The sequence below is a fragment of the Chiloscyllium plagiosum genome, chromosome 8, assembly GCF_004010195.1.
Source record: "Chiloscyllium plagiosum isolate BGI_BamShark_2017 chromosome 8, ASM401019v2, whole genome shotgun sequence".
NCBI lineage: Eukaryota > Metazoa > Chordata > Chondrichthyes > Orectolobiformes > Hemiscylliidae > Chiloscyllium > Chiloscyllium plagiosum.
The window spans coordinates 4705561-4719796 of NC_057717.1; the positions used below are offsets into that span (position 1 = coordinate 4705561).

Consider the following 14236-nt stretch of genomic DNA (forward strand, 5'->3'; position numbering starts at 1 on the left):
TCATTTTAGTAACATCATCGTTAACCTTTCAGAACTGACAGTTTCTGCAACATCTTTTGATCCACTTAGTATCGCAAACATTGCAAATTATTCTCTGGCATGTAGTCAGTGATTCCGTTCTTGAGGTGGAAATGATCAGATTCTCAGGTGTTTGAGTGACGTCATTTCTCCTTATCTCAGTCACTCAAGCTGCTCTCCAGTCCTGAGTCTGTGACCCATTGTAGATTCCTATCAGCAGAGACAGCTACCAACATCAACCCTGCCAATCTCTTTGGTAATAATATCCAGTTCAATGAAATCACTTCTTATTCACAAGCAGTACTCCCCCACTTAGTCCCACTTTGTAAACAACCTCCAGTCCCAGGAATGAGTCAGTGCCCTTCTGTTACAAACACTCTGATGGCAGCGTGTGCTTCCTTCAGGGGAGAAAACAAATTTGCACCCATCTGTGTCCATCTGTCTGCCTGAGGTTCCACTAAATGCATTAATGGAAATCACATTGGAAAACCAAACCCCTTTCCAGGTGTTTAAATCACTTCGTGCAGAATTTACAGACAAAGGAAATCTGCGTTATCGGGAGCATAATCTTATTAGTGACAGTCTGTTGCAAACAGCACCATGATCCTCTCACAAACACAAGCCAAAAATGTCATGTAAACAATCTGCTGCTTGTCACTTTAATAAATGAACTTGCTGATAAGATAATGCTCAAAGTGTTATAAAGTTGAACGTGAGAGAGAGAGAGAGAGAGAGAACACTCTTCTGAACTGAGAGCTTACAACTACCTGTGTACCATATATGACTGGCCAGCAATCCCAGAGTGTACTGGGAAAGCAAACAAATGTAACATTTGGTCGTGAAATATAGACCTGAGTTGGTTGCTGTTTTGAGAATAATTCAAATTTAACTTATCAGTTTAAATTATACCCCAAGATTCCAAAACCCAATCGAGTATGAATTTATTGTTTTGCCAGCTTGAAGCCAATGAGATGAGCTAATGGGGGTATTAAAATGCAGACATTTTAAAAACTGGTCAGAGAGTAACTGCTGTCTGGGAGAGTTAACATCTTGCTCACCAATAAATTAGGAAAGTGTCTCAATCAAAGGGTACCTTTTCATATGAAACATACTCAGAGTAAAAGAAGACAACGACGACCCAGGGAGACCCTCCGCCAGAAGCAGAAAGACACAAAAGACACGAGTCACTGTGTGGGTGTGAAATTAAATTGATGTATTTTAATGAGTGTCTTATTGAAATAACGTATAGTTATAGAGCTGGAGGCAGATAATAAGCAGTGAAGAGAAAGGGAGAGCTTAGATTTATGAATAGTTGTTTAATATTCACTTTACATGTTAAAAATGAATTGATGCTATTTTCTTTAAATAGTGGAATTTGTGAGTTCTCAGTCACTCAGACTTTAACAGATTACGTGGGGAGGTGAACTTTTCTGGGTGTTTGGTTTAATTAACAGAGGGGGTCACCGTCATGTTGTAACAAAAGAAACACAACAAAGAACAGTACAGCACAGGAATGGGCCCAGAATGTTGTGCTGAATGTGACACCAAATTAAACTCATCCTTTCTGCCTATCTTTGTTCCATATCCTTGCATATTCACATGCTTACCCAAAAACCCCTTAAACACCCCTCTCATATCTGCCTCCTCCATCATCTCTGGCAGTATGTTCCAGATTCCGAACACTCTCTGTGGAAAACATACTACCCCTCACATTTCCTTTGAGCTCTCCCCCTCTCATCTTAAATGCACAGTCTCTAGTAAAGATATTTCAACTCTGGGTAAAACATTTTGACTGTCAACCCTGTGCATCTCATGGCGCTGCGCTGACCGTCCATAATTAGGTCATTCTTTACCAAATCTGCATAAATCCTATCCGTAAGAATTCTGTCCAAAACTTCCCAACCACTGAGCTGAGACCCACCAGGCTATAATTTCCTAGATCGTCCCTATTGCCTTTCTTGAAGAGAGGAAAACCATAAGCTACTCACCAGTCCTCTGCGACCTTTCCAGTGGCTAGTTAGGAGTCAAACATGATGGCCAAGACCCCAAAAATCTCCTGTCTTGCCTTTCTCAATAACCTGGGATAGATACCATCGGGCCCTCAGGATTAATCCACTTTAATGCTCTTCAAGAAATCTTACGCTTCTTTCTCGGCCTCAAAAATGCCCGAGCACATTAGCATGCTCCACACAAATCTCATTATCCTCTATATTCTTTTCCTGGGTGAATGCCAATGCAAAGTGATTATTTAGGATCTCGTCCACTTCCACTGATTTCAAGCACAAGTTCCTTCCTTTAGACTTGACTGGCCCGACCTCTTTCCTAGTTATGTGGAAGCTGTGGAAAGGGTACAGAGTAGATATACGGGGATATGGCCTGGTATCAAAGGAAGGTCTTACAAGGAAAGGCTGAGGGAATGGAAGCTGTTTTAGTTGGAGAGAAGAAGGTCGATAGGTGACTTAATTGCCTGCAACAGTACTAGAATCGCCGACGCAAAGGGCATTTAAATGGGCATTGGACAAAAATATGGGTAATATTGGAAGGGTGTAGGTTTGGATAGGCGTCAGATTATTTTCACAGGTCGGTGCAACATTGAGGGCGAAAAGGCCTGTACTGCACTGTAACGATCCATTATCATACCCTCTTATGGCTAATTATCTCCAGAACGATTTGGGATTCACTTTAACCCTACTTGCGAAGGGCATGCCCCTCCTTGCTCTGCTCATTCCCTGTTCAGGTTCCTCCCAGCTTTTGTTTTTTACATTCCTCACATGCCATGTCCAATTCTCGCTTCTCAAACCTTGCATAGGCTTTTCCTTTACCCCTTTTGACTAAATTCCCAGCCTCCCTTGTTATCCAAGGGGCCGTTACATTGCCAGCCTTATCCCTCCTCCTTACTGGAAAATGCTGGTCGTGAACTCCGATCAGCAAGCCTTTAACTAACTCCCACGTGCCCAATGTGGCATTGTCTAATGACAGATCCTCCCAATTCACACTCCCTAGCTCCTGCCTAATACTGACATCATTTGCAATCCCACAATTTAGAAACATCCCATTTATTCGTAGCTGCCTTAAAGAAAAAACTTAAGTTGTGATCACTGTTTCCAAAATGGTCTCCCACTGAAAGGTCAGTCACCTGGCCAGGCTCATTCACCAATATAAGGTCCACTATGGCCCCTCACCCTCATTTACATTACTATTTGAAGAAACCCTCTTGGATACACTCAACAAACTCTGCACCGTCTCATCCTCTTGCTCTAAAGTAGTGCCATCAAATGGTGGGGAAGTTAAAGTCACTTTGAGAACTCTGTTGTTATTGCCTCTTTCCATAATCTGCCGAGACATTTGTACCTCGAGGTATCGTTGGCAGATGGAGGGTCCTATAGTATAATCCCATCAACTGCATCCTTCTTATCCACGTTGCCTCAGTGGACGAGCCCCTCCAGTATGTGCTGAGTGCAGACGTAACATCCCCTCCGATTGGTAATGCAACTCCTCCACGTTTTTTACCCTCCTCTCCATTTCGTTTGAAACAATGAAATCCTGGAATATTGAGCAGCCAGTCCTGTCCTTCTCCGAACCAAATCTCTGGAATGGCCACAATATCGTATCTGAGCTTAACTACCTTAGCTACGTTGTGCCTTGTGTTGAAATTAACACAATCAGCCCATTCGTACTATGGTGTTCATTTCTCTGCATTTCCTTTCCGATTGACCCATTTACATCTTCCGTCCTTCCTGTCCCGCCATGTGCTGCCCTGCTGCTGTGGTTCCCAGGACCTTGCTATTCTAGTTTAAACCCTTCCCTTGGAGCAGGAGCAAGCCTCCCTGTGAGGATACCAGTTCCCCTCTAGTTCAGGTCAGCCCTGCTCCAGAAGAGGTCCCAATGATTCAAGATCCTGAAACTCTCCCCGCCCTGTACGAGCTCTTCAGCCATGCATTGATCTCTGCTATCTTTCAATTCCTTGTCTCACAAGCACATGGGACTGGTGGTAACGCAGTGATTACTATCCTCAAGGTCCTGCTTTTCAGTCGTTCTCTACTTCCTGTGCTTACTCCACAGGATCTCTTCCCTCTTTCAACCCGTGTCGTTAGTAGCAATGTGCACCATGACCTCTGGCCTCCCTTTCTCCCAGTTCAGAATTTCAAGCAAATGCTCAGAGATGTCCTTGACCTAGGCACCAGGGATACAACACCCCATCCTGGAGTCTCGGACGCAGCCACAGTAACACCTGTCTATGCCCCCAACTAGTGCCTCTCCTCCCATTTTCGCTCCCTTGGATTTTGCCTTACATTGTTCTACAGCAGATTCTGTTATAGAGTCATAGAGTCCTACAGCACGGAAATAGGCCCTCGGGGCCAGACTGATCCCTGGCAACCAAACTGTCCATCCATGGCATCCCCATTTCCCTGCACATGCCCCATATACTTCTAATCCTTTCCTATCCATGTATTTGTCCAAATGTTTTTTAAATGTTTTTAATGTACCTGCCTCAGCCACTTCCACTGACAGCTCATTCCGAATCCGTATTAGCATCTGTGTAAAAAAGTTGCTGCTAACGTTCCCTTTTATTCTTTCCCCTCTAACCTTAAACTGATGCCCTCTAGTCCTCAATTCTTCAATCCTGGGAAAAAGACTGAATGCATTCACCCCATCCATGCCTCTCATGATTATATACATTTCTATAAGATTTCCCTTAAGTCTCCTATGGGCTGAAGAAAAATGTCTCAGCTTGTCCAAACTCTGTCGATAACTTAGGCCATTGCGTTATGGTGTTATAGACCTGGCTACCGCTGTGCCCCTCCCCGAGAAGCTATCCCCAACAATACACCAGCTCTTTCTCCTTAAACATTCGGCATCCAACCCCATCTTTATCCCCTGTACGATCCTCAATGTCCTGCTGTTGCTCCAAGCCAACCACGCGGACACCCATCTACCTGATGGAACCTGGATGCTTGGACAGGACAAGATCATGGGTGTTTTTAAAAGCAATGAATGGAATTTTGAAATCACATTTGGACTGAATGTAATGTAGAGCAGTGTGAAATGGAGGTAGATGACGTACGTGACTTGCTGTAAGGATACTGACAGTAGAATCTGAGGTGATCATGAGTACATGGAGGTAGAATGTGGGAGAAAAGCTGGGACTGTATCGGAGTAGTCATGGTGAGAGGGAACAAATGCTGAATGGAGCGTTTCAGCAGCTGACGGCCTGACACTGAGGTAAGCCATCGGAAACTGAGCAAGTGACCATCATCTAATAGGACAGAGAAACTGATCCATCAGCCTGAAACTGACTGACCTCGTGGCTGTCAATAAATCCAATACAAGTGAATGGAAACATCGCTCAGAGCCTGTTTCTGTAACATTCAACACAACCAGGAAATGGAAAGTGAATAATGAGCTGAAAACAAGGCTCTGTTAGAGTCAAAATCATTCAATGTTCAGTTACTGAATATTCTAACCTGCAGAAAGGAATCTCCCAGAATCACCGAAGGAGAAAACAAGCTTGGCAGAGACAGGATGAAGCCACCGCCTGCATCACAACAGCTCAGAACAAAGAGGCTGAATTCTCAACAAACTGAGAATCAATTCAGATACTTTTAGAGTTACAGATCGAGTTCAGAATTATTTAGGAAACAGACTTACCAGATACACTGGTTGGTGGTGTGTGCCAGAAATCCATGAAATAGCTTTGTGATGTGCCGTTTTTTCGTTGAGAAGTGATTCTTTGTTTTCGCTAAGAAGAGCGGATGTGTAGTTCACTGATCACTAGATTTACAGACAAAGGAAACTTGATCAAGGACTCACAGGTCAATTACACTGTTAATGTCAGTCCATCGCACACAACAACAGCCTGTTACACAGAAAACAGAACAGATTCTAGTTTAACAGAGACACTCTCACAATGAACATCAGCTGCATTAATAAAAATGTTATCTGTTTGAAGAAAAGGAACATATCACCAATACAGCGAGACTTTTAAACTGCCCAATGTAACTGCAGAGTTTTAAACCAATTCAGTGATCATTGTTTCTATGTATTTTGAAGATATTTTGAGCAGGGTATGTATCGTGGGTCGGTGTGGACTTGCTGAACTGAGGGCCTGTTTCCACACTGGAGGGATATTATTCAATACAATTGTCAACCTGTCCCACAGCAGGATGGGTAAGGCCCGAGGGGACTCTGTACCGGGGAGTGGCTGTGTCCCACAGCAGGATGAGTAAAGCCCGAGGGGACTCTCTACCGGGAAGGTGTTGTGTCCCACAGCAGGATGGGTAAGGCCCGAGTGGACTGTGTACCGGAAGGGGTTGTGTCCCACTGCAGGATGGATAAGGCCCGAGGGGAGTCTGTCCTGTGAGGGGTTGTGTCCCACAGCAGGATGGGTAAGGCCCGAGGGGACTCTGTACCGCGAAGGGGTTGTGTCCCACAGCAGGATGGGTAAGGTTCCGAGGGGACTCTGTACCGGGAAGGGGTTGTGTCCCACTGCAGGATGGATAAGACCCGAGGGGAGTCTGTACCGTGAGGGTTGTGTCCCACAGCAGGATGGGTAAGGCCCGAAGGGAATCTGTACCGGGCAGTGATTGTGTCCCACAGGAGGATGGGTAAGGCCCGAGGGGAGTCTGTACCGGGCAGTAGTTGTGTCCCACAGCAGGATGGGTAAGGCCCGAGGGGACTCTGTACCGGGCAGTGGTTGTGTCCCACAGGAGGATGGGTAAGGCCCGAGGGGACTCTGTACCTGGGAGAGGCTGTGTCCCACAGCAGGATGGGGGAGGCCTTTGGGGAGTTTTCACCGTGAGGGGTTGTGCCCCACAGCAGTATGGATAAGGCCTGAGGGGAGTCTGTACCTCGGAGGGGGTTGTGTCCCACAGCAGGATGGGTAAGGCCCGAGGGGAGTCTGCACCGCGAGGGGCTGTGTCCCACAGCAGGATGAGTAAGGCCCGAGGGGACTTTGTACCGGGGAGTGGCTGCGTCCCACAGCAGGATGGGTAAGGCCCGAGAGGAGTCTGCACCGCGACGGGCTGTGTCCCACAGCAGGATGAGTAAGGCCCGAGGGGACTTTGTACCGGGGAGTGGCTGCGTCCCACAGCAGGATGGGTAAGGCCCGAGGGGAGTCTGCACCGGGAAAGGGTCGTGTCCCACAGCAGGATGAGTAAGGCCCGAGGGGACTTTGTACCGGGGAGTGGCTGCGTCCCACAGCAGGATGGGGAAGGCCCGAGGGGTGTCTGTACCGGGAAAGGGTCGTGTCCCACAGCAGGATGGGCAAGGCCTTGGACAAGTCTGGACCCGGGATGGGTAATGTCTGAGGGAAATCTGTACAGGGGAGGCATTGTGTCCCACGTTAGGGTGGGTGAGGCCGGACGGGAATCTGTACAGGGGAGAGTGTGTCCCACTGCAGGATGGGTAAGGCCTGAGGGGAGTCTGTACTGGGGACGGGTTGTGTCCCACAGCAGGATGGGTAAGGCCCCAGGGGAGACTGCACCAGGGAGGGGTTGGGTAAGACCTGAGGGGATTCCAACCCGTAGAGGGGTTGTGTCCCACAGCAGGATGGATAAGGCCCGAGGGGAGTCCAACCCGTAGAGGGGTTGTGTCCCACAGCAGGATGGGTAAGGCCCGAAGGTATTCTGTACCAGGGAGGGGTTGTGTCCCTCAGCAGAATGGGTAAGGCCCGAGGAGAGTCTGTACCGGGGAGGGATTGTGTCCCACAGAAGGATGTGAAAGACCCCAGGGGACTCTGTACCCATGTGGTTGTGAACCCTCAGCAGGATGGGTAAGGCCCGAAGGTCTTCTGTACCAGGGAGGGTTTGTGCCCCACAGCAGGATGGTTAAGGCCCGAGGGGAGTCTGTACCTCGGAGGTGTTGTGTCCCACAGCTGGATGGGTAAGCCCCGAGGGGAGTCTGTACCGGGGAGGTGTTGTGTCTCACAGCAGGATGGTAAGCCCCGAGGGGAGTCTGTTCCTGGGAGGGGTGTGTCGCACAGGAGGATGGGGAAGGCCAGAGGGAAAACTGTACCAAAGTGAGGTTGTGTCCAAACGCAGGGTGGGCAAGGCTCAAGATTAGACTTTACCAGGGAGGAGTTCAGTCCCACAGCAGGATGGCTAAAGCCTAAGGGGAGTCTGTATCAGGGAGGTGTTGTGTCCCACAGCAGAATGGGTAAGGCCCGAGGGTCATCTGTACCGGTGAGGGATTGTGTTCCACAGCAGGATGGGTATGTCCCAAGGGGAGTCTGTACCGGGGAGAGGTTGTGTCCCACTTCAGGATGGGTAAGGACTGAGGAGTGACCGAGAGCAAAGATTTGCTTAGTGAGCTGAGGGGCAACATTTTCCACAGAGGATGGTTCATATACGGAATGGACTGCCAGTGGCACATGGGAGAAACAAGAACAATTACAACATGGAAAAGACATTTGGGCAGGAACATGGAGGGGAGAAGGTTTCAAGGGCCATGGGCCAAATGCAGGGAAATGAAACTCATTCAGTTCAGGAAACCTGGTCAGCATTGATTACTTCGGCCAGAGAGTCATGCAGCACAGAAACAGACCCTAAGTCTTGGGTTATTGGGGGAGTGGACTATCGTGACAAGGCATGTTTTCGAGACTGAAGTAAGTTAGAGAGATATGGATGGTCGTCTGGACTGGAGCAAGTTTCGAACGTATGAAGTGATTGGTGAGAGGGGAGGAAAGTACAGAGATAAGAACTGTTTTTGGCATTAGAATGATTGAAGACACTGATCCACAAGACAAGCCATAGATACAGTGTGGGAGAGGGAACACAGAATGGAATATTCCCAGACAGCATTCCCACCCTCTCGTGGAAGGCCTGCTTTCCCCTCTTTTGTACTGATGCTCACTAAGACAGCACAGGTCTGGACTGATAACTGTGACACTCCCGATGTTGTCTTAGTGCAACAAAACCTGCAGGAAAGGCAGTGACTGAACCTGAGGTGTGTCTGTACTGTGCTCCCCCTCCAGCAATATAGCTATGTCATGTCCTGTTAGCTGATGTTTGGAGCCCTCTCATTGCTCTCTGCTCTGTGCACTGTGAGTGATCTTACCTCACTGCAGGATTTATTGAAGGCTCCAGATCTCCCTGCCCTGTGTCTCTCTGGCTGACAAACCATCTTCAATGAGGGATGGATGAGACACCCCGCAGCTGGGAAGTCTATTAGGTCAGGACCTTCCTGAGTACCGACAGACAGATAAACAGAATGGGAAATTAGACTGATGCAGTGAGGGCTACATATGTCAAATGGCACTGAGTCCCACAGAAATCTGGAACATCCCAGTCTGCATTGTCTATCTGGAGTGGAGAATTCTGTTTGCTCAGGATCTGGAGTAGCTGCAAGAGCGAGGGACACTGACAGAGGCAACAATTAGACCCACACAGTGAGGGATATCACATGGAGAGATACTAAGTAATATCACCAGAGTGCAAGATCCAACAATTGTGCAGGAAGAAAGGGTTTTGATTCATGTTGCACTGGGATGTGCAACCTATGAGCAGGCGAAGTGATAGCCTATTGGCATTATTGTGAGATAATTTATCCAGAAACTCAGCAAATGTGCTCTGGACACAGGTTCAATCCCACCATTGCAAATGATTGAATGTGAATTAAATGCTTCAAAAAAGATTTAATTAAAAACCTGTAAGTGAGTATTAACAATTGCTGATGTTAAGAAAAATCCACCAGGTGCATTCATGTCTTTAGTGAAGTAATCGAAGGTGGGTCTTTCCTCCGATTGTCCTCGACCCCAATAGCCCCGCCCACCTGCACATTGACCTTCTCAAGATGGCGGCCCTGAGGCCCTCGCTCCCTCTTCCCTCGAACAAATGTCGGCCGTGGCCCTGGGCCGCTTTCCCGACAGAGACCACCATCTCCTTATCCGGGTCTGGAGGGTCTTTTTCGGTTTTTTTCACCTATCCGCGGCTTGTGAATTCTCTCCGTTCCTTTCTCCCAGTGAGTCTCCCACACGCCGCTCTCTAAAACCGATCGTAGCCGCACCCTGAGAAAGCTGCTCCATGTCTCGCCGTGTCCTGGTTAATATGGCACTGCGCATGCCCTTCCTAGAAGCGAAACTGCGCGTGCGTTGGAGGTTATCAGTGAGTTTATAGAGAATATTCATACCTGCACAGAATCATGGGGGAAATATTAGACATTAACAATGGCTCTGTCGAGTTACAGTCATTGAGATGGTTCATAAACTAATAGATTTTTCTGTTCAATTTAACCATACCGGCCAGGTATGTAAATTACCAATCGTTCTGGGAGTTTGAAAATACGTTTGTTACTCGAATTGTATAAATCGATTGGAAATATGTGCATTGTCAGATTAACATCTTAACGATTTCTTTAAAACCTCACATTGTTTTATGAGAGGGGTTTAATGCTCCACTATGTCGTGAGAATGATCAATCCTGCAAAACAGTTTACTTTCTGACCAATCCTGAAGTGTTCACTCCCGATAATGCATTGGCCCCGCTCCTCACTCACTCTGGTTGGGGGACCGGACGCTGCTCTGTCCTCCGGTTCCGCCCCTTCCTCCCAATTGCACTGTTGATTGAGGCGCGACTCAGCAGATAAGCACCAGAAACATTCAGGGAGAAGGGAAGTTGGAGTCGATGCCTTGTGATGCAGTGAAAATATCCCGAATCTTGGACCGAGAGGCCTGGGTTCAATTCATAGACGGTGCAGGTGTGTGTAAAAACAACTTTGAACAGGTTCATGAGGGAAAACAAGGGAAGTCAGGAACCGAGTAAAAACAATAGAAAAGGTATACAATGTGGTGGGGCTCTCAATACTCACATGATTTTAGTCTTTACCAAGTGTTTCAGGGTCCCAATACAGTCTGTTCCACTCCAACCTTGTGCACATATACCACGATTGTGGGGTAAAGTGCTGTGGTGGGATATAAAGGTGCTTTTCTGGAACTCCCTCGGTTTTGGAGTTGAAAATAGATGAGAAGGAGTAGGATTTTGTATGGAGTTACCTGTTCCCCTCCTGTTGCAGCATCTTATTATTGCCCTGACTCTACCTCGTACATATTTTTAGAGATCACTGTCATTTCGCAAGCCCAAAATACAAGATCCGTCACTCTGTTTAAGACAGCAGAAATCTCTTTTATCACTATAGTCATGACATGCATGGACCTGTTGCAGTACTTCAAACTCAATGAGGCAGCCATACTCTCTATGACAGACAGACTCAGTCTGGAACCTCCTCTGCCCTTAAGACTTTGTGTACTGCTTGCTGTCTTCCATTTCCCCTTTGCACGTTCCCTTTCCAGCCCACCCCACCTGCCTCACTGCACAGTTGGAGCTGTCAAGGGCAGAAGTCTGTGGAATAGCCTCCCTAATCTTCTATATCCTCCTTTTAAGATGTATTTTAAAATCATTCTCTTTAATGAATGTTTTGATCATCCATGAAGCACCTTGGAAGATTTGCCATTGTGAAAGATTCCATACAATGCAAGTAGTTGTTGTTATTGCCGTACATTAGGAGAAATAGGAATGATGCAGTCAAAATTCTAACAAGAAAGTCACTGATAGGCGGAGTGTATAGGTCACCAAATAATAACATCACATTGGCATGCCCAATAAACAAATAAATAACTAATGCCTGTAAATATTGTACAGCTATTATCGTGGGTGATTTTAATCTACATGTAAGATTGGTCAAACCAGCTCAGTCAAGGTAGCATTGAGGAGTCCATTAAGTGTATCCATGATAGTCTTCTTGAACAGTATGAAATGGAACTGACAAAAGAGCAAGCTATCCAAGATCTGGCCCCTGTGCAATGAGGCAGGAATAACTAATGACTTCAGAGTTAGGGATTTCCTGGGAAGAAGCGATCACCGTATGGTTGAATTAGAATACATATGGAGAGTGTGAAGATAAAATCTAATAACTAGGTCCGGTGCTTGAACACTGGGAACTACAATAGAATGAGAGACAATCCGGATAAAGTAGGCTGTAAACAAAATTTTTATGGTGGGAAGTTGATGAGCAGTGGAAGATTTTCAAAGACATTTTACAAAGTGCTCAGCAAATGTATATTCCAGTGAAAAGGAAGGACTGCATGAAAAGGCATACTCGGCAATGGGTATCTGAGGAAAGTGATCAAATTAGACCATAAGACATAGGAGTGGATGTAAGGCCTTTTGGTCCATCGAGTCCACTCCGCCATTTAATCATGGCTGATGGGCATTTCAACTTCACTTTCCAGCATTCTCCCCGTAGCCCTTAATTCCTTGTGACATCAAGAATTTATCAATCTCTGCCTTGAAGATATTTAGCGTCCCAGCCTCCACTGCACTCCGTGGCAATGAATTCCATGGGCCCACCACTCTCTGAAGAACTGTCTCCGCATTTCTGTTCTGAATTTACCCCCTCTAATTCTAAGGCTGTGCCCACTTGTCCTAGTCTCCTCGCCTAACGGAAACAATTTCCTAGTGTCCACCCTTTCCAAGCCATGCATTATCTTGTAAGTTTCTATTAGATCCCCCTTTAACCTTCTAAACTCCAATGAATACAATCCGAGGATCCTCAGCCGTTTCTCGTATGTTAGACCTACCATTCCTGGGATTATCCTTGTGAATCTCCGCTGGACACGCTCCAGTGCCAGTATGTCCTTCCTGAGGTGTGGGGACCAAAACTGGACACAGTACTCCAAATGCGGCCTAACTAGAACTTTTTAAAGTCTCAGTAGCAAATCGCTGTTTTTACATTCCAACCCTCATGAGATAAATGACAACATCGCATTCGCTTTCTTAATCACGGATTTAACCTGCATGTTTACCTTTAGAGAATCCTCGACTAGCACTCCCAGATCCCTTTGTACTTTGGCTTTATGAATTTTCTCACCGTTTAGAAAGTAGTCCATGCTTGTATTCTTTTTTCCAAAGTGCAAGACCTCGCATTTGCTCACATTGAATTTCATCAGCCATTTCCTGCACCATTCTCCCAAACTGTCTAGATCCTTCTGCAGCCTCCCCACGTCCTCAGTACTATCTATCCGTCCACCTAACATCAGCAAACTTCGTTAGAATGGCCCCAGTCCCTTCATCCAGATCATTAATATGTCATGTGACCATGCAGGTAACCATGCCTGGGATCCAATCAACAACAAGTCCAGCAGTAACTTTGGTGCAATTGCCGAATGGGCAGTCTGTTCAAGTCCAAGGAGTTACCAAGCAGCTCAGTCCTCAGTTATACAGTCCCCTCAAGTTCAGACTGTTCAGATCTCTACTATACCTGAAAGTGAGGACTCCAAGGAATCGGTGGATAGCATGACTGACTCTCAGAAAGGTAGAGCAATTCTATCGAGACGGTCTTCATACAGCAAAATCCTGAATGAACTTTCTTCTAATTCCCCTGGTGTGGCAAGAAATCGATGAGGAGAAATCAGAAGAAGAGTCTGTCTCAGCCGTTACTACAATGACGATGCAGACACCCATCTATCAGACTAGCAGCAGACAATACATTGCTATCACACAGGGGGGAGCACTTCAGCTGGCCAACAATGGTACAGATGCAGTGCAAGGACTCCAGACACAAACAATGACCAACGCAGCTGCAGCCAAGGTTGGAGCAGCCATTATACAGTATGCACAGAGCTCTGATGGACAGCAAATCTTTGTGCTGGGCAGCCAAATGCTTGTACAAGTTGCTACTGGAGATGTCCAAACTTATCAGAGCCGTACAACTCCTAACTCCACTGCTGGCCAGAGAATGGTTATGGCATCTTCACCAGTCCTGCAAAGCCAGCCCGAGAATGCTAAAGAAACCACTCGTAAACATGAAATCCGCCTCATGAAAAACAGGGAGCAGCTCAAGAGTGCCGTCGCAAGAAAAAAAGAGTATGTGAAGTGCTTGGAGAATTGGGTTGCTGTTCTGAAAAATCGAATTGAAAGAGAAGGTGTACAAAGTGGCCAAAAACAGCATGAAACTAGAACTGGGAAAACAGTAAAGGTCAACCGAAAGCCACAAAAGAGCTATAAAGAAAAGTAATGTAGAACATGAGAAAAATAAACTATAACAGACGATAAAGACAGAGAGCAAAAGTTTATATAAATATATATAACGAGGAAAGAATGGCTAAAGTAAATGTTGGTCCTTTGGAAAATGAGAAGAAGCATTTAGTTATGGGATATCACAGTGGAGGATACTAATATTTCCAGTAACTAGCAAAGAGACAAAGGTAGGTGAGGATTTGGAAACT

The 14236-nt window shown here is 46.4% G+C and overlaps 1 long non-coding RNA gene and 1 pseudogene across 1 annotated transcript; one reads left to right on the forward strand and one right to left on the reverse strand.

The window, feature by feature from the left end:
• Window positions 1-2273: 2273 nt before the first annotated feature.
• LOC122552114 lies at window positions 2274-9207 on the reverse strand. The gene is made up of 3 exons (XR_006312299.1): window positions 9073-9207; window positions 5668-5758; window positions 2274-2355 (listed from the first exon to the last, which is right to left on the reverse strand). It is a non-coding gene; the product is annotated as an uncharacterized LOC122552114 (long non-coding RNA).
• Window positions 9208-13116: 3909 nt separating this feature from the next.
• Window positions 13117-14025, forward strand: LOC122552109 (annotated as a pseudogene).
• The last annotated feature ends 211 nt before the right edge of the window (window positions 14026-14236 follow it).